We start from the raw sequence: 24,376 nt of genomic DNA, 5'->3' as shown, positions 1-24,376 counted from the left end.
CACTAGCTGTTTGAACAGTTTTTATATCATAAAAAGCAATATTTGACACTGTTGAGGCTTACCCCACAAAGGACTTGACCCCAAAATGGAAACAAACATGGTCAACTAAAGAATGTCGGCTATGTGGACAGGGAGATGAGTCATTATTGCACCTCCTATGTATCTGCCCGAATTATTAGAAACCAGGAAAACAGTCCTGCGGGAGGAACTAAGAAAAGCCCAAATAAGGACATGCAGAGCGGCAGTTATAAAATGTCTCAGCGGCACATCCATTCAACGGTCCTGCAGTGCCATAAACATTTGGAAAATGGTGGCAAAAGAACTGAACAAAATAGCGAACTAACGCAAGCAGCCTTAACACAATTTGTTTACAGCTCTTCAATGGCACAGATTATAACTTTAATAACGTACCAGCTGCTAATTGCCTCAGATGCTCATTAATTGAACCGCTTTATTGTGTTAAAGACTTTTGGTAAAACGTGGCAAAAGAACTTTTTAAATCCTTAAATTATTTATTGCCCGTTGACATGATTTAACCTCATCTTTCTTTTCATTTCCCTATGACATTTGTTTTCTTCTTTTAGATACCAGTTTTAAAATGTTGATCCACGGTCTTATGAATCATGTAGGTACGCCCACCCTTTTATGATTTTAATGAAATCAAATAAAAGTATTTTTGATCTTGATATTTAATTTACAACTGCATATTGTCCATGAAAAGGAAGATGTAATGTATGCTTGATGAGGTCATTAACATCCCCTCTCACATGATTTCCTGTTGTAACATAGGTGCCAGAGGATTCACTGATGTACAAACAAGAGCAGAGATAAGAGACAATTTTGTCTTGTACCCTCTTCACCACATTTACATGATACAAGGACCTCAGTATGAAGTCAGGCAGTAGGGTTACCATAAAAGCAATCAAGTCCATTTAAGGAATTCCTCCCCTAGGGTCACTGCTCCATCACAGAGTATCAATAGTGCAAGTTAAGCAAATCGAATGATTGTTTGATGTCAATTGAGAAAATGTGGCATTTGAGTGAGCGTTTGCAGAGCAGTGCAGTATGTCTACAGCCCATTGCATATTCAGCATCTTGTTTCTACCATGAATTAATCCGGATTGTTTTTTAATGGATGAACTGAGGCACATATGAGAGCAACCTGGAGGTGAAGCTCGAACTTAGCATTTTATATTCACATTCAGCATTGCTAGAGAAATGTATGGCGGAACCAAGCATGCCTTTACAATGCAGTCACTATCCCGACTGTCATTACCACACGTTCCTTTTCCATGCAAGTCATTACAGCGACTTGCCTTAAGGGGTGCTGGACTTTAGAATAGTATACATTTCTTTTCTAACTACAGTGGGTGAATCAGTAGGGAAGGTGTTGAAACTAATATCCATCACCAGTTCAACACTTTGTTTCCTAAAGCAAGTGTGGTAAATTAATGAGTGGTAATGTCACAGTCGGGGTTGTGATTGCATTGTCAAGGCTGGTCATTTTTAAGACTGTGTGGTAAAGGAACGCGTGGTAACATAGCAGTCGTGGTAGTGACTACATTGTAAAGGCAGGTCATTGTTAAGATTGTGTGGCAAAGGTTGTTTCCCTTGATGAAGGCTAAAACAATAAGCCCACCTACCTGGGCCTATCCTGGTTATATAGGGAGATCATTTGTGCTTCCCAAAATGGAGGTGAGGGAAAGGGGAGTTCTTGGCTCACATGATCCTCATTTTACATAAACACCAACCCTTGGGCTAAAATGTCCACTTATGTGGCATAAAACTCAATGGGGAGGGCATACCAGGCAGGTTTTCCCACACGCAACTCTTTTAATCCGCAACCAGACTTCAACCTCAGTGATTGCTTCAACAAGATGTGCAGCATCACAAGAAGGTGGCAAGGTTGGCATTCTAGAGACATCAGGCCCCTGTGTCAGCTGTTTTCGGATCAACCTTATCATAGACACGTTCATACGAGTGAAATAAGACCTGATTAGCTTCTATCTGGGGATGTGGACGGTTTAAGCAAAAGGAGCGAATGATGGATGGAAAGCTGAACAATGCAAACATTTACCCCTGGTCACAAAGATCTGGGTTTAATGCATTGTTCTTTTGCTGATCACACCACCCCAGATTGGACCTGGCCAAATGCAAATCATTTGCCATGCCATGCCACCATGCCACCCCAGTTTGGATGCAGCCATATGCAAACCAGTCTTCACCCTGCTCCTCGTGGGTACAGTCCAGCCCGAGCTGCAGGCCTGGTCATTCCTGGACAGGCAACAAACATTCTGGGACTTGTTCCTAGAACAGTTGCCAGGGGGTGTAACAATTCCCAGTAAGAGCAATCTCACCAGCTCTGGTTGTTCCATCCCATCCTCTCCTACCATTAGCTTCTCAGGAAGGAGAAACATATATTCACAAACACTTTCTCTACTCGTCTTGCTGCAAGGGAGGTGATGTGACCAGAATGGCTGACGTTTGAGCTAGGGAAGTTTGAGTCTCTGCATCGGCACAACCACTTGTGATTTTGGACAAATTGCTTAAACTTTCTCTCCGTGCATCGATTTATGTGGATCATCCCTACTGGATGAGAATTTATATAATAAACTGCGCCCGGGACCCTTGATATAGATTCAATAGCATATCAATTATTCCACTTGGGAACCCCATTCTTATAAGAATATAAAAAAGCACACCCCAATTTACAAGATCAAATGCTTTTTCTGAATCAACCGACTTATTTAATGCAGGCGTTTGATTGGTATTAAAAACATCAAGTGCATGAACTAAAAACCCAGTATTCAATGACATTGACCTTCCATGTCAAATCCTGTCTGGTCATTATGAATCAATTTCTGTGCTATTGGAATGAACCGATTTACCCAGATTTTCATCAGTATTTTATAATCAACATTCAACAAGCTTATTGGCCTGTATGCATTAATGTCTTTGGGATTCCTACCCTTCTTTACGAAGCTGATTATGATAGATTCTTTAAAAGTAGATGGAACCACACGTCCCGCTTTCATGAAATTAAGAAGCTCTCCCAAAAAGGGTATTAATTCATCAGATAATGCTTTATAAAAACTCAGTGGGAAGGCCATCATTACCGCAGGCCTTTCCGCCAGCCATTGAGATAAGGACATGTTGGATTTCTTCAGCTGTGATTTCAGCTATTTCCTCAGCCTGCGTATTTGTTAATTGAGGGAGCTTGGTGCTATAAAAATATTTGCCAATTGCCTCATTTCATGCCATATATTTTGTTGGCTACAGCTTATAATAATGATCGAGAAAGATTTTTGCAATCTTTTCCTTCTCTGTAACCAATAGCCCGGTCCTGGTTCCTCAAGTTCTGATATTGCTGTAGCCTCCTGTTTAATTCTACTTGATAAAGCCAGTAGCTTGCCCACCATCTAACCTTCCTCATAAACTCACTGCCGGTATGTTCTTGAACTACTTATCTCTTCAAGGATAAAAAGTTCCCTTAACATCTGCTTAGCTTTGGTTAAGTACTGCTCGGCTACAAAATGCTGCCCCAGGCTATTTTTTTTCAACGTTAAAGGTAAATCGACTGTCTGTTGTAATTTTACTATGCGGGTTCTTTAAATTTTAGACTGTGTGGCCATAAAAACCAACATCTGCCCTCTAATTGCAGCCTTAAAGGCTCCCCAAACCGAGAACAGTGCTGCTGTGCCCTTATTCTCCTGAAAAAATAATTTTAATTATTTATTCATATTCCTAACCCATTGAGTGTTAAAAGGAGGAGGCGGTCCATCTGCCCCCCTAGACTTTTCCCTCCTCTTTGCCTCTATTTCGATTTCCATTTTAGCTAGTGAATGATCTGAGAAAGAATTAGGTCCAATTTCTGCATTTAAACAATTATTTTATAATGACAAATTAGAAAAAAATCAACACTCAAGGCTGACTGAAATGTACAACAGTGGCAGGTGAATTGTAAAACTTCTGGGTGGGCCCTACGCCATGGATTGATTAATTGATAATCCTGCTTTATTAAGTCCAATACTATTTTAGTCTTGGGTTTCAATTGTTTTTTTGTTTTGTTAGAGTTTTCCCTTTTCAAATCTTGAATAAAATGAATGTCCCCTCCTAAAACTATTGGGCCCACTGGCCCTCTGGCTAGCTCATTGATCTTCATAATGGATTTGGGATCATCTTCTATTGTGGCATAGTAATTCACAAAGGTATAAATCAATCCTTTGCCCACAATAGCTACCCCTCTAATTACCAGCCCTGCATAGGCAAAATACGCCTGAGAAAAATATTTGGGGATAAAAAGTATTGGTGTGTTTGCTTTTAAATGAGTTTGGTGGAAAAATAAAATTTGAGGTGAAGAAGAAATTAACCATCTAATCATTGTGCCTTATTTTTGCTTGTTATAAACTCCATTTACATTTACGGAGAATATACGCACTTTAAGAACCATCGTATCTTACAGGTAAAGCCACAATTAGAAGTTTGAATCTTGTATATAATAAATCCATATACACTTTTCCCCCTTTTCATATTCCTTTCTTCTTGCTCACGATAATTCTGCTCTTTTTTCACTATTGGTCCTAAACCTACCCTCCACCCCCAGTTCCCCTCACTCCTCCAAACCCTTAATACCCCTGTGCCCCCACTACTCTTGGCAAATGGGAAATTACCCATCAAACCCCAAGCCACCCTGCCCTGATTAGACCTAGGTCTGGGTGCCATGTTATTTCACCCTGATTGAGCTACTCCTCCCCCATCCTGTGTATTCCAAACCGGTTCAGAATTAGAAAAGACCATCCCCCATTATGCTTCCTTATCTATTTTTTATTAGTAATTTCCTGTAGCAGCTTCTGAGCATCGTCAAGATTTGCACACATATGGAACTTCTCTTGAACTAAGACTCGTAACTTGGATTGCTGAGAAATGGCTGCTTGAGCACCCTTGGCCTTGAACAAATACTAGAGTTTAACAAAATCCTTGCACTAGGGTGCAGCTGCTGCTGACATCTCCGAAAAGATATGGCAGCTAGGAACTGGGGGGCATATTATCAAGCACGGCGTTAAAATTATCGCCGCTTTAGCGTCAGAAAACTGCCGCTAAAGTGGAGATAATGGGCTTGATAATATGCCGCAGAGAATTCCAATAGAAGGCCATGTTGACACCAGAACATGGGCTTCTATGGGAATTCTCAAGGGCATATTATCAAGCCCATTATCGCCGCTTTAGTGGCAGTTTTCTGCCGCAAAAGCGGCGATAATTGAAACACCGTTTCTTGATAATATGCCCCTACGTTGGTTGAGAATTTTCTCTCTTGAATGGCCCTTGTAAGTATCTGTTCTTTCACTCAGAAATCTGCAAACTTGACTAAAGTTTTTCGAGACAGCTTTGAATTGGGGAACGGCTGCTCTGGTACCCTGTGTGCTCTTGTGAGTGTAAGATCCCCTGTAAACCTTGGGAGAACGCAGTTTTTGATGAATGTTTTGACCCATTTTCTGGGCTTGGGAGCCTTAACACCCTTCTGGGACACCCACTCAGTGCAAGTTGGAACGTCACAAATGATTTTCCAACTCCTCAAGTTTACTTTCAAGAACGAATTTCTGTTTTTTTTTTGAAAATTTTATTGAACAATAAAACGGTTACAAGCTTGGGCCTACAACCACCAGGGCCGGCCGCTAGAGTCAGAAAGGTGCATACATTTGTTAAGGCAGTAGTCAACTCCTGGGGCCCAGCCCCGTACATGGCCCCGGATAGTTCTAGGGAAGCAGGATACATAGGTTTAACATAGATAACAACGAAAAACAAAAGGCGAGGCATAAGGGCAAAAAGTGTGGGTCAGGCTACCTCCGGGGGACTCTACTTCAGACCCCCAAATGGCTATCAAGGGGAAGGAGTACTGATAGGTCGGGGGGGGTCACGGGAGAGGAAGGTCTATATTCGGTTATTCCAAAAGTCGCAAGGAACCATCAAGGGTCAGGGGGACAAGGCAACATCGGTTTCCACTAGGGGGGGAGTACAGATACCCCCACGATACGCGTTCCATTGCCCCCAGACTCTGCCCCATGCCCCCGGTTTACCACGAGCCACATACACAGTCTTCTCCCTGAACATGCACCAATCCATGTTCTCCTTCCATACGGACACGGTGGGAGGCCGCTGGGAACCCCAAAGCTGCGCTATATCTCTCTTGGCAATCATGTTCCCCAAGGCCGCCCACCGAGTCTGAGCCGCGTTATAGTCATTGGGCTCCCACACATTCAGAACACAGCGACGCACCTCCGGCAGCAGCGCAACCCCGGTGACTTGTCCCATGACCACATGAACCCGGCGCCAGTATTCCGCCACCTCGCGGCACTCCCAAAGGATATGGAGAAAGGTGGCACTAAGCCCACAGCCCCGCTTACAGAGCCCGTCTTCAGAAAATCCCATCGAGACCAAACGGGGACCCGTCACATACACCCGGTGGAGAATCTTAAGCTGGCCCAGGCGGAGACGGGCTGGAATGGCCACTTCCTTGGGGGACGACAGTGCGGATTGCCAGTCCTCGTCGTCCAATTCCACCCCATCCCCCGTCCATGTCTCCCGAAGGCGCACCAAGAGGTCAGCCCGATTATTAATACGTTTTTTATAAATTAAAGAGATAGTACTGTCGGGGACATGACCATCGAGTATGCGGTCCTCGAGGGGCGAAGAAGCCGGGATCTTGGTCCCCTCCCCAAAGACCGAGAGCAGGGCATGCCGAACCTGGGCGTAGCGGAAGAACTCCCTTTCCGTGAGTTCGTATTCGCTCTGGAGCGCCGCAAAGGTTTTAACCGCGCCCTTAATCCATAAGTCTCCCACTCTACTAATACCAATCGTGTCCCAACGTTCAAACCCTTTCGTTGTCCAGAGGCTTCCCAGTCGGTCGGAGGCAAATAAAGGAGTAGCACATGTTAACCGCTCACCCCAGCCCATGGCTACATTGGCCGCCTTCCAGGTCCGTACCGCAATTTTAGTAGGGCCCGTGAGGGTCCTTCCAGCCGAGCGGGAGTAAAGTGCCCTGTTATAGTTTCCGCCGGGAAGCAGGAATTTATCCATCTCGTACGCCGGATTCAAGCCAGGCGCGTACGTGGCATGGTTAATGGCCGATAGCTGTGAGGCCCAATAATACCGGCGAATGTCGGGAAGCGCGATGCCCCCAGAATTTCTGTTTTTTGTCGAGTGTAACTTGATGCTGCATCACACTCATTTGATCTTCAAGCTGAGAGATCCGAGATTCGGTCTCTTGCATTCTAGCCGGATAGCTACTGACCGCCTCTTTAATTTTCGCAGGCATTGATGTAGAGACGTGATCTTGCTTGCCTGTGTTGCTTTGAGCTCACGTATCTAATCAAGAATGAGATTTAACATAGTTTGATATCATATTGGACAGTATGTTCTCTCTCTTGGAGTGTTTCTTGGACAGTTTCTGGCACCTTGTTTTCTCAGGACGCCTCTGATGCTCGTCGTGCTTGGTGTTGCTGACCCCCCTCCTGGTATTTCCCTGAGATGGAGACTGTGGGACAAGGCTGAAAAACCATAAAGGTGGAATTCTGAGACTCAAAGAGTAGAGGAGGAGTCCCTTTCTCTTTATCGAAAATACCTTTTGGCAGTGCAAAAGATTGATCAGTTCAGAACCATTCTGATTGTAAATTAATAGTGGATCCTTGCTTTTGTATTTGTACAATAGCGATTAACGTTGAAATTGTTTTGGGCTTTGTAAAAAGAGGATATTCCTTAGATTTTCCTTGATTGGTGCTCTCCTCTATATTTTCTTCTATCCGGCTTTCTTTGTTGGAAGTGACCCCTTTACCAACTGGCCCATTGTGAGCTGGAGATTGCCCCTCAGTGCCTCCTTCTTCTTCCGGGTTTTCCTGCTGAGAAGTATCCAAAATTCGGCCACCCTCTTTCGCCCCCACTCCATGCTCCACCATATCTTCTTCTGAGCTATTGTGACTGACCCTAGACAGGATTTTTGAGAGTGCTCAGCTCTCGCTGACGCTGAAGCACTCTTCATCTGAGCTACTCGAGATTTAGATTTAAGGTCCACATTGGAATCAACATGGGCCATTACACTGGCGATCTTTGAATGCTTTCCCATCATGACAAAAGCCAATATGAATGGTCCTATTGGCAAGGACCTGGACCACAGTATATTCTCCTCACAAGAAGGATGACTGACCCATTAGCATCAAACAGGCAAGATTCTATATATATATATATATGCTTCTCTTTCTGCTTTCTCAATAAGCTTTCAGAATTCAGGAACTTAGCCATCACCCACTTAACCTGCAAACAAAGGGCCAAAGTTCAAAAGACACAGTAAAAAAAAAAAAGAGACTGGCAAAATGTATCCAATAATTCCATAAATTGACCTCTGCCCACCATTAAGCCCTGAAGCACCTGTATCTGATTGCCATAGCTTCAACAAAGCGGCAGCAGCTGCTGAATAGCGCTCGCAGCAGATTTTTCTCCTCATCGAATGGCGCCACGATTCCTTCAACACCGGCAGACATCTATTATCCCACATTAGCCGGCAAGAACAGGACTGGTCTCAGGCGTCCATGAGAGCCCGAAGGGTCGCTTTTCCCTAACCTCGGCTCCTTCAGTGTCTCAGCCCCGCGCGGCAGTGGTCCGGATGTGGAAGCAGTATTGCATAGGATGATGGGGGGGGCGGAGACATCCACTAGCGGCAGCGGATGCTGGGTTCACGCTACCGTGCCAACTGGAACAAACAGCACAGGACATTTTCTCACTTTAGGAACATGACAAAGTTCTCAGACTCATAGTTGTCAAACCGTGTGATCCTTATTCCTCCTATCCCTAACCCACACATCCTTCTAATGAAGGTCGGCTTAGAACAAGCAACCACATGTCTATTTCTCTATTTTATAGGCGCTAGAAGTAAGAATGTTGGGGTGAGGTGTTGCTTAACTTCCAAAATAAGTTCAAAAGGTGAAATAGTGATAAATATGCCTTTAAATGTTGCTTCTGTCTTGTTACATTTGTTAAGCATTCAAAAATAGAGGTCAAATGTCAGGCTCTGCCTTCTGACAAATTGCTGCCTATTTATTTAACATTCAGAAGTCTATTCACTTTTCTTACTCTGACTGCAAAGTTACAACATTTCCTAAATAGAACATCTGATAATCTTGCTTGGATACAGGGAGTGTGAAAGGACAGGCTGTAGGATGTCAGTTTTCATAGCACAAAATCATTTAAAAAACTGTGTATGAAACAGTAGTTAGGAAAGTACAACTTTAGCAAATTTGTTTCTAATTCTGCAGTTAGGTGGGCACAAAGAATTTAATGAGATCAAAACATATCAAGAGACTAGTGCCCCTCCCAATGAAATAATTAAATCCAGGGTGGAAGTCCCTTGAACATAAAATCAGATGTAGAATCTGCAACTTCAAACATGAATCTCTGCTACAATTGATTTGTTGTTGTCCCGGCATGCTACAGCCCCGTCAGAAGCTTTTAAAACAAATATGGCTACACAACGGGTTTAGGACAGTGAAGGAAGCAGCTTTGGTTTCATTTTCCTGTACCCTACTGTCAAACCTGGCCATATTTGAGAGATATATGGCCAAACTGCATCTTAGGCTAACTGAAGAAGAGGATCCTGGCAATACTGTTGGCCATTTTGTCCGATTAAGAGTCAGTCTCCATCAATAGGTTTGTGAAGATGCCTACTTTAAATGCAAACCTTAGTAGGCATATCAATTCTGCCACACGGTTGAACCAGTAACCTTTCACCTCTTTTTAATGTATACAATATATTATTCTTGCTTTTATTATAACAAGAAAATGCCCCACGTGAACTCATTTTGTATTAATTTTTTTAAACAATTGTAATCCTGTTTTTTTTCTTTAAAAAAAAGTTTTTTATGCATGTAAGCTATATTGAAAATGGTTTTAAGTAACTGTGGGATAAAAATAAAATTAATTAATTCATTTATATCAAGAGATTTACAAAGTGATGTGCAAATGATAAACATTTTCTGAAACCAATTTCCACACATTATTGTTGTGTGCTATAGTTGTCTCAATAAAACTGCATATCATGTGACTTTTGTTGCCATTTCTCCTGCTGAATGGGGGTGGCTCAGGTGCTTTGTTTGGTCTTTGTAGGACCTTGGATGTTTCACAATCCATATGACTTCAGTGATGTAACATTGATTGTCGCCCCCCCCCCCCCCCCCTAGGAAATTGTTCCTGCGCCACTACTCCATTTCATAGGCAGGGGGGTTGTACTGGAATTGCAGAAGAAAGAAAGATGAAGCTGTTATGCCCAGACTTACACATTTCTGCAATAAACCCTGCCAGCAGATTAATGGAGTGTCAGTAATACAGATGTAGAGTCTGCCGGGGAGGAGTGATGCTACTTTTGCACAGTCTACAGCTCCAACTGCACCTGGAAAATGTGCTAAGGGAAGACATTGCTGTTCCATTTGCCGTCTGTCATACAGTTTGGGCAGCACAATGACACAATGCAGAACACAGTTGTATAGACCTCACAGAACATAGACACATGCATCCGAGCAGGATGGGTCGCAACATGTCTGCAGTGATAACACTGGTCCTATGAAGAAACCAGCTGTTAGGAGCTGTAGTGCAGCAAGTACCTTGATGCGGCACCAGCCCCAGTTAGTAATTCAAGTGGGAATGATTAGGGAGTCCTTAAAGTTGTAAGTTGGGATGCTGTCCAAGTATCGGCTCACCCTACTATTGTCATGGGATCCAGTTGTGGACTTTACTATGGGTGATTCAGACTGACAAAGCGCTAAAACAAGTACTGTGATTGGTTTCTTAGAAAATAAAGTTGAAACATTATGAATGACTTCAATTTACCCAGTGAGATCACATATCACCAGTACAGGCTCCGAGGAACTTTATGTTTGTCATTTCTGATCAAATTGGTAATGAAGGCATGAATGATGAACATTGTGTACTGGATTCTGATTTTTGTCTGACCACTATCCTTGACCCGTAAATGAAACCCTAAGTGCTTCATTGACTACAACAGTGAAAGGAACATTTCTGATAAGATGTCAGTCTTTGCACCTGTTGACCCCTTCCTCCATTGGTGTTGTCTGGCTGTTGTATGGTGAGTGTAGCTATGTATCTGACCTTGGGGTGGTCAGTACCCATGTACCCAGAAACTATTGTCCTATCACCAGGAGATCATACATGTATCTAGTTATTTTCCACTTTCCATCTTCGTTCAGTATCTCTGCCTTGAAAACAACAACCCTAGCAGGTGCTGTGAATCTGTGCTCTTGCCTAAATCCTCCTGAGACTTCCACATTTAGAAGTGATCATCCTTGTAGCCACCGGAGCTCCACCTGCGTCCTCAAGAACCCTTCGGGACACGATAAGGATGAGGGAATGATGGCCCGTTATTTAATAATAAACATTTAATGTCTTGTTATTCTTCTCCTGTAATTTGTTACCACTAAGAGACTGAACAAGCAAACTAGTACCTATTAAATAACAACATGAAATTCCATAAGAATTTATGTGCATTTAGAGTGTGTGGATTGGGGGGGGGTGTAAGACAGCACTAAATCGCCTTTATAAACAGGCACCGCACCAGAGTCACACTTTGCAAATTCTAATGTTAATTTCAGACGAAGACCACAAGACAAAGCCAAGATGGAACAAATCAGAGTGAAACATTAATTTCAAGTTTTTAAACTTTTAATATAACTTTGTCACTGTGTGTTGCTGCTTCCTGCCCTCAGGTAGTTGCTTGATTCCTGGCTGATTGATAAGGTGATTTTATGTCAGATTACAGTTTATGTTTTTAGAAGACCTGTCTCCCAACAATGTCCGGTGGCATCCTGTTGGTGCTCAGTGAGTTATATTTGATTTTCCTGACTCCAGTGCTGCTGATCATGTTTATTGATGCAGGCGCAGAGTGTGACGCACTAAACCACAGCTGTGTGTTAGAAACAACCAAGGAAAGGATATCAAGAAGAGATGGGACCCTGATCCTGGGGGCAGTCATGCAGTTTGGAGATGAGGGTAATGGTCCAATTCCTGACTTTAAGGAGAAACCTGTCTTCATTGACTCATACACGTATGTACCATGGCTCAGACTGAGGTGTGCTTGTTGCTCATAAGGGTCTCTGTGCCCAGAGCATTGCTCTGAAAGAGGCTTCATGTGTTTGAATGCCAGAAGAATACTGGGAACATTTAATTAACAAAAAGTAATATATTATAAGTTTTCATAAACAATCCAGAAAGTGAGTTACGTTTTTCTCCAAGATGCATTTACTCCTCCTCTGAAAATAATTTATGATACACTTGAAAATGCCCCTTTGGCACCTGCCTTCTTTACTGACCCTTTTTACTTGCCACTGTTATCCTCTCACACCTCTATCACTCACTCTCCCCTCTACACGTTTTAGCTAATATTATCTTCTCACTCACATTATTACTCATTCTCCTCTCTACCCTTTTTAGCTTATGTTATCTTCTCACTCACCTCTTCACTCACTCTTATCCTTACACATTTTAGTTCATAGTATCCTCTCACCATCGCTGTCACTCACTCTCCTCTCTATACCTTTTAGCTCATGATCTCTTCCTACTTACCTTATCACTTACTCTTGTCACTACACATTTTAGTTCATGTTATCCTCTCACCATCGCTCACTCACTCTCCTCTCTACACCTTTTAGCTCATGCTCTTTTCTCACTCACCTTATCACTCACTCTTGTCCCTACACATTTTGGTTTATGATATCTTCTCACCATTTCTGTCAGTCTTTCTCCTCACTAAACCATATAGCTAATGATATTCTCTTACCATCTGTTTCACTCACCCTTCTCTCTACACCGGTTAGCTCATGTTATCCTCTCATCCCCTTTATCACTCAATCTCCTCCACTATCTTTTAACTTATGCTTTCTTCTCCTCCTTGTATCACTCACTCTCCTCTAAACCTTTTGGCTCATGTTATCGTCTCTTATATCATTTTACTCACTCTCCACAACCTTTAGATCATGTTATCATCTCATCTCCTCTCCTCCCTCTATCTATCACTATCCTCTTCATCTTTTAGTTTATGTTATCCTCCCGCACCTCTATCACTCACCCTCCTTGCTAAGCCTTTATTTCATGTTATCTTCTTGCTCACTTTATCACTCATTCACTTCACGACACCTTTTAATTCATGCTATCCTTTAACCCCTATATCACTCACTCCCCTCCTTATAACTTTTAGCTTATTCTATCCACTCACCCCCTCTATCCCTCACTTTGCTCTCTACACATTTTAGTTTATGTTATTCACTCACTCTCCTATATAACGTTAATCTCATGTTATCCTCTCACCCCTCTATCACTCACTCTCCTCACTACCCCTTTTAGCTTATGTTACCCTCTGATGCCTCTATCACTCCCTCTCCATATACGTTTTAGCTCATGTATCCTCTCTTCCCTTTATCACTAACTCTCCTTTCCATATCTTTTAGGTCATGTAATCCTCTCACCATCTCAATCATTTACTCTCCTCTCCACACCTTTTAGCTTGTTATATCTCTCCTCTCTCTATCACGAACTGTCCTCTCTATGTTGTTTAACTTGAATTATCTTCTCTTCCCTCTATGTCTCACTCTCCTTTCTGCAAGATATAGTTACTGTTATCATCTCCTTCCTCTATCACTCACTCTCCTCTCTACTCCTTTTAAATCTTGTTATCCTCCCACCTTCTCTATCACTCATTCTCCTGTCAATACCATTCAACTTTTGTTATCCTTTCACCCCCCTATTATCCACTCTCCTCATCACACCTCTTAGCTTATGTTATTCTCTCATCATCTCTATCACTCACTCTCCTTTTTAAACCTTTTAGCTCGTTCTATCCTTTGCTCTCTACAACTTTTTATTCCTATTATTCTCTTTTCCCTCTATCGCTCACTCTTCTCACAACACTTTTTAACTCATGTTATCATCTGACCCACTGAAGCTCTTACTCTCCGCTTTACTCTTTTTGTCACATTTTATTCTCTCACCCTGCTATCCCTCACTCTCTTCTCCACTCCTTTTAGTTCTTGCTAGGCTCTTACCATCTTTATCACTCACTCTCCTCTCTAACACCTCCTAGCTGTTGTTATCTTTCCACACCCTCTCACTCACTCTCCTCTCTATACCTTTTAACAAATGTTATCCTCTGCTCCCTCTATCACTCACCCGCCACTCCAGATCTTTTAGTTCATTTTATCATTTCCTCCCTCTATCACTCACTCTCTTGTCTACACTTTTTAGTTTTTGTTATCCTCTGCTCCCACCATAACTCCCACCTACACTATATTTTAGCTTGTTTGCCTCCCCTCTTTGTATCACTGGCTCTCCCTTATACACTCCTAGTTCATGCTACCCTCTGCTCCCTCTATCACTCACTATCTACATCTTTTAGCACATCTTATCCTCTCTTCCACTATCTCACAGTCTCCTCTCTACACTGTTTAGATCATAATATCCTCTTGCTCCCTTTACCACTCACTCTCCTTCCTTCAACTCTAAAGTCCTGTTATCCTCTCATCTTCCTTATTTAATCACTGTCTTCTCTTCTCCTTATCTCACCTATTTCTGAAGACATGTATGCATTAGTTTTGTTTTGCATTTAAGAGCTATTTAGAGTTCTCCTTTACCATAAAGAATTAGTGCACTTTTCAATAAACTGTGAGAAAGTACAACCATAGTGAACATTAATAACACAGAGAAACAGGGCAATGAAGCTAAGTTAGCACAATCATGTTCTGGAATGGTGACCGAGTTTAGTGGGTGGCTCAGTTGTTCAGGTGCAACCAGACAAGGTGCGATACAGTAACTGTTGTTTCCTTGGTGTTTGCAGACTTGGTACAGTTCATAGTTTGCAGTGAGGGACTATCCAGGAGGATGCAGCAGCACCCACACAGGTTAGGTTTAGCTCCTGAGAGATTTTAACATTAGCAGTGGCGATGTATAGAGTCCATATATGTAAAAAAAAAAAAAACATGACTGATAATGAGAGCAGAGTTGTAAGTGATGCTTCTGATTTTAAATATGATCTTTTCTTGGAGAGAAAACAGTGGATTTTCTTGAGAACTGGCAACCTGTTGTGATATTTATTAGATTGAGACATAAGTCATACTGTTCAAAGAAGTCCTACCTTGAAGCTAGCTTAAAGATCTGAGTGATGCCATACTAGTTTCTGTTTCCAGAGTCAGGCTGGGCCAGGAGAAAGTACAAGTGTAGAGGTTTTTAGCTGGACCAAGAACCTTTATTGGTTGTTGAAGAAGTGATTCCCTGTTCCACAAAAAAGAAAACAGTGAGCCGAAACTTGCTTAATCACTCCCTCCTTCATGCAGTTGAAGGGTTCACCAATTCCTGAACAAGCTCCAGGAATAAACCGGAGACAAGCTCTTTGTCCCTCAAGAGTAAAGTCTGCAACATGTGCATTAGGACCAAAGGAAGAACATGAATCATAAACCGATACAATGATAAGAGGGCACATTTTGTTTCTGGGGCCCTGCATCGCTTTCCAAATGCCAGAGTTCACCTGCACATCCCACTTTTTGGAGTCAATCAATCAATCAATCAATCAATCAATCAGGGTTTGTAAAATGTGGCTACTCACCTGTGAGGGTCTGAAGGTGATGGGAGAGGAGGGGATGGGCTGGTCCGTCTGTTCAAAGAATCAGATCCTGAGGTCCTTTCTGAATTGGGTCAGCGATGAAGATTGTCTGAGGTGGGTTGGCAGGGTGTTCCAGGTCTTGCTGGTGAGGTAGGTGAAGGATCATCCTCCGGTTCATGTCTTGTGGATCCAGGGGACCATGGCCCTGGCCATCTGGGTGGAGTGGACGTGTTTGGTGGGGCTGTAGAAAGAGAGGCAGTGGTTCAGGTATGCTGGTCCTGCGCTACGGAGGGATTTGTAGCCATGGGTGAGGAGCTTGAATGTTATCCTTTAGTTGACTGGAAGCCAGTGGAGTTTTCAGAGGTGTTGGTGATGTGGCTATGGCGAGGGATGTCGAGGATCAGTCTGGCTGTGGCATTTTAAACTTTCTGAAATTTTCTGAGGAGTTTCTGGGTGATGCCAGCATAGAGTGTGTTGTCGTAGTCAAGTCTGCTGATGATGAGTGGGAAGGTGATTGTTTTCCTGAATTTGATGGGGGTCCATTTGAATATCTTGGGAAGCAGGTGGAGCAAGTGGAAGCATGAGGAGGTGATGGCATTGATCTGATGGTTCATTGTGAGCGAGTAGTCCAATAGGATGCAGAGTCTTCTTGCATGGTCTGTGGGGGTGGGCGGGGTTCCCAGAATAAAGGGCCACCAGGAGTCGCTCCATGCTGAGGCTGAGGGTACTAGAATGAGGACTTCAGTCTTAATTCAGTTAGAGGCGGCTGTTCTTCATCCAGGTGGCAATGGCCTTCATTCCTTTGTGGAAGTTGTTTCTGGCAGTTGTTGGTTCATTGGTGAGGGAGATCAGTTGGGTGTCGTCAGCATATGAGAGGATACTGAGATCATAGTTCCTGACGATGGCTGAGAGGGGGACCATGTAGAAATTGAAGAGGGTGGATCTCGGGGAGGAACCCTGGGTCACTACGCAGTTGATCTCTGTGGTTTTGGAGAGGAATGGAGGTAGTCTGACTCGCTGTATTTGTCTGGTGAGGAAGGAGTGAATCCAATCCAGGGCCTTGTCATGGATGCCAGCATCTTGGATTCTCTTGATTAGGGTACAGTGGGAGGCGGTTTTGAAGGTGGCTGAGAGTGCCAGGAGGATGAGGGCTGCAGTTTTGATGCAGTTGAGGAGGGAGCAGAAGTCATCGGTGGCAGAGAGGAGGGCCGTCTTGGTGCTGTGATTGCTCCTGAAGCCATATTTGAAGATGTCCAGGATATGTTTTGCTTCAATGAACTCAGAGAGTTGGGTATTGACGTCCTTCTCGAAGACCTTGGCTGGGAAGGGGAGAAGGGAGATGGGTCTGAAGTTCTTGAGGTCTGTTGGGTCTGCGGAGGGTTTCTTTAGTAGAAGGTTGTTTGCGCTGTGCTTCCAGTCATCGGAGAAGATGGCAGTCTCGATGGAGCGGGTGATAGTGCGACAGAGCTTGGGAGTGATGACGGTGGCTGCTCTGTGGAAGATGTGGTACGGACATTGGTCCGAGGGGGCGCCTTAGTGGATGCTCTTTATGGTCTTGAGAGAATCATCAGAGGTGAGCAGGATCCAGTTGTGCAGGATCTGTGGGATTACCCGTGGTTGAGTAAGGAGGTGTCAGGCTTGGTGGGAGGGTCTTGAGTGTTGAAGCTGTCATAGATAAGTCTGAACATGTGTTAGAAGAAGCTGCTGAGTTTGTCATAGAGGTGTTGGGAGGGTGGAACGTCCGTGGTCCTGCTGTTGGGCCTGGCAAACTCTTGACTATGGCAAAGAGTTCTTTCCTCCTGTTTGTGTTGGTGTTTTTTATGTCCTGGAGGACCATCTTCTTAGTGGTTTTGAGGAGGAGGTGTTGTCTGGTGACTGTGGCTTTGAAAGCAGTGTGAATTTCCAGGAATGTGTGAATAACAGTTAAAAGAGTACATTGATACTAAAAGCAACACATGTCAGAAGAAGAGGTGTTGCTCCCTTTAAGCATAATGTCACTCAGGCACTCCTTCCTCCCAACAATAAAGTTGTACAGCAATGACATGTCTATCATCCAAATAAAAAAATATTTTGCAAGAGATGCCCTGACAACTACCAACTAGGATTCCACATCAAACAGCAATGTAAAGGTGAGATGAACTCTTAAGTGAGAGCCATTGCAGTTCATAATAGTACAGATGTTTCTGATGGCTAACATGGCTGGCATATTCTCTAGTGCATGTTGTTAATGTAACTAAGCCATACATTATGTTTAGTGTTGAGAACCCCAGAAGGATCCCAAATCAAAGCTTCATTTAAATATTACAGAATGGACCTGATTCGCAAAGACAAATATACATGTGTATTATTACTCAGGTGCTTATTCACTTCTGCACCTAGGTGTAACTATCTCCTTATTTTCTATTCAGGATTTTCAAGTGCAGATTTTCACTTAGGTGTAGACTTTAACTCTCTACCCCTGCAAATGAGTGGTTGGATCCTACCCACATAGTTGTTGCACTGTAATGGAATGAAAATAAACTTTACAATCATCTTTAATGTGCAGTCTATTTGACAGAGACCTCAGCCACATTGGTGTCAATAATATTTAGAGCCACTCACAGATATACTTACTGTGCAAAACAGCCACTCACATACTCACTCACTTACCCATACACCCAGTCAAACAGCTACTTTTTTATCCATACACCAACTTAAATACCCAGTCACTCAGCCATAGAGACATTCACCCAGCGACTGAGTCAATCATACAGCCACTCACACGCACACTCATCCAACCATAGAGCTACTCCACAGCTACCAAAGTCACCAATACAGCCACTCACACACACTCGCCCCACTCATACAGCCACTCACACAGTCACTCACTCACCCATAAAGCGACTCACTCACTCATAAAGCCACCCAGACTCCCACTCCCACACTGTTACAGACAGTCACAGTACCACTCAGGTGACAAATATTAGAAATTAGCCAGTAGGTAGTTATAGTTAGGGCCAAGTTTCCATAAGTTTTGTTTTGCCAATAACTTTGACGCCATTTGACAAATCTTCACATTACTTTAATAATTAGTGCTACGCTCAGTTCAGCTGCTGTTTTGAAAGTTTTGGCGTGATTTGTGAAGTGAGGGCTGAGAAAAAGGAGCAGTCCCATTTTTTTATTTTCCCATTCAACTTCCTATAGGAATTTTGAACATGACTACAGGCCCAAGCACTGGACGGAATTAAACCAAATTAGGCAGAATAGTAACTCTTGGTTCAGAAAGAGACCTTTTTTTATTTGGTCTAATTCTGTTCAGTAGTTTATGAGATATAAAAGGTAAAAAATGTTGTATATCTAGGGATGCAGACCCTTCACAGATCCCCACCAGGAAATATGCAAAGTCTTGCACCACTAGAAAGGCCCTGATTGGCTGACTTTAACCTGAGAGAAAAGTTGCGTCCCCCATTTTATGTATCAGGAAATAGTCCCTAGGACTGAAATGTAGGCTAAAATTTATATGAAGGTGTCAGGGTAAAGGTTTACTTAGCCAATTTGTTTGTTACATGGGTGTCAAAAGTTGGTATGATGGGCAAGAAAATTGACTATAAATGGTTTTTTTGCCACATGTGAGATCTATGGCCCTATCACGGAGCTCGGCATGGCAGTCAGTCTGTCAGTATAAATCTGCCATGGATCTGTGGACCCCACTTAAATTTAAATAAGTAAAAGAACTGAGTCACAAGAAAATAGTAAAAGAAAGGTGAAAAAAAAGAAAAGGGGGCAGGGTAGAAACACCCTGACCCCCTAGGCCTGTGAGGGGGTCCCACAAGGCCCCCCAGGCCCAAAAAAAGCATTTTGTTTTTAAAACAAATTTGTCTAAATTTGCGCTGGGGTCGCAAATCCTGCCTAAATTTAAAAAAAACTGAAGCACCGGCTCCCGGGTGGGCCAGGTCCCGGGGGCATCGTCAAAAAATAATAGCAGGGGCCTGCAGGGGCCCCTGCAGCCCCAGGGACCGCCAGCTCTCTGGGGTTATGTGTGTAATATGCGGTGAGAGAGAAGCAAGTAGAAGAAAGACACGATGTTCATTTCCAGTCACAGATTGTTCCCATACTGTGACATTACATTTCAGAATCAAATTAGAATTGACGGGCGAAGAATTGTCAGAATGCATCTCCATTTTCTTTTACACCAGAAAAGTTTTACAAAGTTACCTTTTTCAAATTTGTTAGGTTTAGGGGTTCAAGTTTTCCTTCTTCCATGACATTTTTTCTGTGCATTGCGTGATACTTTTCATAGTAAGTTGGCCTTATGTAGAGGTTTTCTCTCCAAGTTTACCATTTACAAGATAAATTGTTGAAAAGAATGGACTGTTGTAAGTGTGACGACTTGTAAACAAATTTGGGAAAAATTTCAAACTGTACAAATTTGTAAAGTTACAAAACACCAACTCCACCACGGTTGTATGAAACAACTTGTGCAACTTTCACACCCCTGTTGGGAATAGCGCCGCTGTCTGAAGACAACACCACTTTAAAGTGATTTTACACATCACCGTCATCTGTGAAAGATCAAAAAATCACATCATGTATCTGAGGTTGAATAAGCCTATTGATGGCCAAGAAGGCTGATGCATCAGCGTTTTTGGGGGCATAGGGACCATTGTTTGGGTGATTCCTGCCCTAGGGATTGGGGCTGGTCATGCTTCCTGCCCCAGGGTAGGAGGCTGCATCCGTGGATTGTCTCCATCACAGACCCTCTCACCCCATGATGCAGGTACTTACATGATGTCTGCAGAACAGCACGAGCAATGAATTCCAACCACTGAAGTCAGTGTTTACGGTACAGCAAACAGCACCTTGATTCACTATCCAGGGATAGGCGCGGTTGGTTTACGTAGAGTCGCTCAGTGGCTTAGCCAGTGTGTAATGGGCGCTCTATTAAATGCAGGGTTCAGTGGTCCTCCCAGCCCTCTGGCCCCCAGTGCCACTGCACCTGCCGCACCAATGGAAGCTACGCCCCTTTTATGTCTTTACTTTTTAACTAAATGACAATAGATGTCAAGCGCTGAAAGGGGAGACGGTTATGCCCGGTAGTGACATCTGTATAGCGCCAAACCGCCCTAGGAAAGGAAGCTTAGCGCATTATGAAGCTGGTCGCCCTTCCATGTCCATCTGAGAGTCTTCCAATCGAATTGATTTGAAAATTTAAATTGTTTTATAAAACTGTGTTAAGTGCATATGTTAAAATAACAGGGAAAACAAACATTTGGTTTGGCTTTAAATTGTAAATCTGTGTTAATGTGCTTCCAAGTGTGCTCTTCGCCTGCATGCTCCCTACTTCCGGTGACTGTTTTGTCTGGCAGGACCTCCTTAGCGTCAGTCCTGTGTTGGGCCGAGTGACAGCGCAATGCCTCAGCGAGGGATCCTCCTGTGTAAATGTTTGATCTTCCACTGAAGAATGCGTGCAAGGCCTTGCCAGGGCTCCGAGCTAGAACCGTTATAGCTCTTGCATTGAATGTTCCATCGATCTGTCTGTGGGGTCGCAGGATTGGGGTGATTTGGTGTGTGAATGGGTCATGTGTGGGGGTGGCGCAAAGATGCCAACGGCCCCATCATGCATAACACCTTCAGGAGCGCTTAGCATGCCCGTATTCTGGAGCTTAGCGGTAGAAGCGATACTACAACTCCCATAATGCAGTATGAGTTCAGTGAAAAGAAGCATTTCCTGAGGGTGTCACGCAAATGTGGGCATTTGGAAGGCGTGTAAGTAAACTTCACCTGACCAAGAGCCCAGTTCTCTTTAATGCATTTCACATTATTTTCTAGAATTAATACTGGGGCAGGGGGGAGAGGGGTGTGATTCGTCTATGCCTGCTGCTCATTATATGTACTTGTGAACATTCCTGGCAAGTGTATATTAAAGTTAAACTGTGGCATGTAAGTATCTTCGTTCCCGGCTTCAAAGATAAACATACAATTCCTGCGGGAGGTCAGTTAATTAACGCGGTCACATGTTCATCTCTGAAGGCGGGAACGAAGATACAGCCCATCACATTAGAGGCTAGGCGTTGGTGTGGCATATCAGATATCCGGATAGACCCACTTGATGTCAAGTGGGTCTTTGCGATATCAGATATGTCCCCACCAAAGCCGAGCCTCCAATGAGATGGACAGGCCATGAAGTCAACCCCAGTCAATGCTTAGGCCGTGCTGCACCCCACTGCAGCTCACCCCGTTGCATTACTGAGCACTGTAACCAAATAGTCCTTCAGCACACACTAGCTCACTTCTTGGCAGTGCAGCACACTTCTTTACAGTACACTGCAGGCCCCTCCATCACCCTTCAGCACACTGCACCAAACCACAGCACCTTTCACAAAACAGCAGCCCACAGCACGCTGCTGCTCCCTTCACTTCCTCACATCACACACAGGGCTGAACACTTCCCCACGCTGCAGTGCAGAGCTGCCCTCTCACCTGGGCCTTCCATCTTGGGGCCAGGCACCTCCTGCAGAGACAGGTCCTCGCAGTAGTAACCTCTGGACTCCATCTGAGGCAGGACAGGAAGACAGCATTAGCATTAGATGCCGCGTGCACCTCCTCAGCAGACTTTTACACTCCTGAGTGATCCTACCTGACCATTTATATAGCGCCTCCTACCCGGGTGTTCTCTTGGAACTTAGAAACTGTCAAGCTACTTTTTAGTTCAAGATAGTTCGAGAAGGGGAGAGCAACTCACCAGAACATCAGTTCCTTCATCCGGCTAAGAAACATTACTGGACTTGTTTATGTATAGCTTCACTGGACTTTTTATTGCCTCCTATCCCATCTTCCCTTCCTTTTAACTAACTTCTCGAGGGTTCACTCAGCACATCAGTGTCTGCATCTGATGTACACTCACCTGATCAACCTCTCCATCTGAGGGTACAGTCAAACCACCAACCTCTGCGCCTGAGACTACACTTAGCCACACAACCTCTCCTTCTGAGAGTACACTCACCCCATCAGCATCTGCATCTGAGGTACACTCACCCCATCAACCTCTGTGCCAGAGGGTACACTCACCCCATCAAGCTCTGTGCCTGAGCGGACACTCACCCCATCAACCTCTGTGCTTGAGGGGAAACACCCCATCAACCTCTGTGCCTGAGGGGACACTCACCCCATCAACCTCTGCGCCTGAGGGTACACTCACCACAACAACCTCTGCGCCTGACGGTACAATCACGAATCAACCTCGCCATCTGAGGGTACAGTCACCCCATCAACCTCTGTGCCTGAGGGGACACACCCCATCAACCTGTGCACCAGAGGGTGCACTCACCCCATCAACCTCTATGCCTGAGGGTACACTCACTCAAACAACTAATATGCCTGAGGGTACACTTACCCAATGCCCCTCTATGCCTGAGGGAACACTCACCCCATTGGCCTCTGCACCTGAGGGGACACTCACTCCATCAACACCTGAGGATACAATCACCCCATCAACCTCTGTGCCTGAGGGGACACTCACCACATCAACCTTTTCCCAAGCATCTGGAGCTAAAGTAACTCCATTAACCCAAGTACCTGAGGGCACAACACGTGCTTGCCCTGTTTACCTTATTGACGTAAGCACCCGGGGTACAGTGCACCCACAATCACCCAAGCTTCTGTGAGGGTAATTACACCATCAACCTTTTATGTGAGGGTACAGTCACTCCATTATTCTCACCATTCAAGAGTGAACTCACCCCACAGCCACTTGGGCTCTCGACCCCTTAGTCTGCCTCAGTAAGGTCTCAAACTCTCTCGTCGGTCTCCCTCTCAGAGGTCTCACTTCCTCTATGGATTCTCTGTACCCTCTCTGATGTCTCACTCTCTTGGAACTCACTGCCCCTTCTCTGACGGCTCACTCCCTAGCCTAACAGGATGTTTCATACCTTCCACTCCCTGGAGTCTCATTATGTTGTCTCACTCCTTGGTATTTCACTCCCCTATCTTCAGGTCTCAAACATTCCTTAGATCCTCACTTCCCATGCTGAAGTCTCACCACTTTTTGGCATTTCTTTTTTTTTTTTTTTTTTTTAAACAAACTTTATTTCGGTCAGAGACCATAAAAGCACAGAATAAATAACAAGAAAATTGCACATTTCATTTAAAACCATAAATAATGTCCAGTTAATACAATAGTTAAAAAATGTATTAAACTGATGTTATCAAAAAGACTCATTTAATAAAAAACAAAAGTGTTTAAAGAAAACTTTTCCTTCTACGCCAAAACCCATGTAAAAAGCGAGACATAGCAAAAACAATTGGGGGGTGAGTATCATATCTTAAGACCCTGCATGCGAGCATGCAGTGTCTAAACCCTAGGTTCTTGCAAATGGGAATGAGCCACTTTTTCCTTATTGAATGGTATGCAGGACAGAAAAACAGGACATGACATATGTCTTCACTGCTATGATTACATGCCGGAGAGGCTGCATTTTCTGATCTTGCCCATTTGCAGGTGAATACTCTGAGCGGTAAGGTACCATACCTCAACTGCAAATAAAGCTTCCTAGCAAGAGACGGATAAATTACATCAAGGAAGGCCTCTGCTCTTGTTTCTAATTTTACTAGGAGAAACTCATTAGTGAGTTTCCCCAAAGAGCTTGAACCATGTAAGGTTGCTAATCTCAGCTCCCTTATATGACCTCTTAGATCAGGTTTAGAAATCCGTATGCAGGCTACCTCCGGTAGTTCCCAGAGATCGGTCCTGCCGAT

The sequence above is a fragment of the Triturus cristatus genome, chromosome 10 (assembly GCF_964204655.1).
Source record: "Triturus cristatus chromosome 10, aTriCri1.1, whole genome shotgun sequence".
NCBI lineage: Eukaryota > Metazoa > Chordata > Amphibia > Caudata > Salamandridae > Triturus > Triturus cristatus.
The sequence above is the reverse complement of the archived record's forward strand: the minus strand, read 5'-3'. Positions refer to the sequence as shown.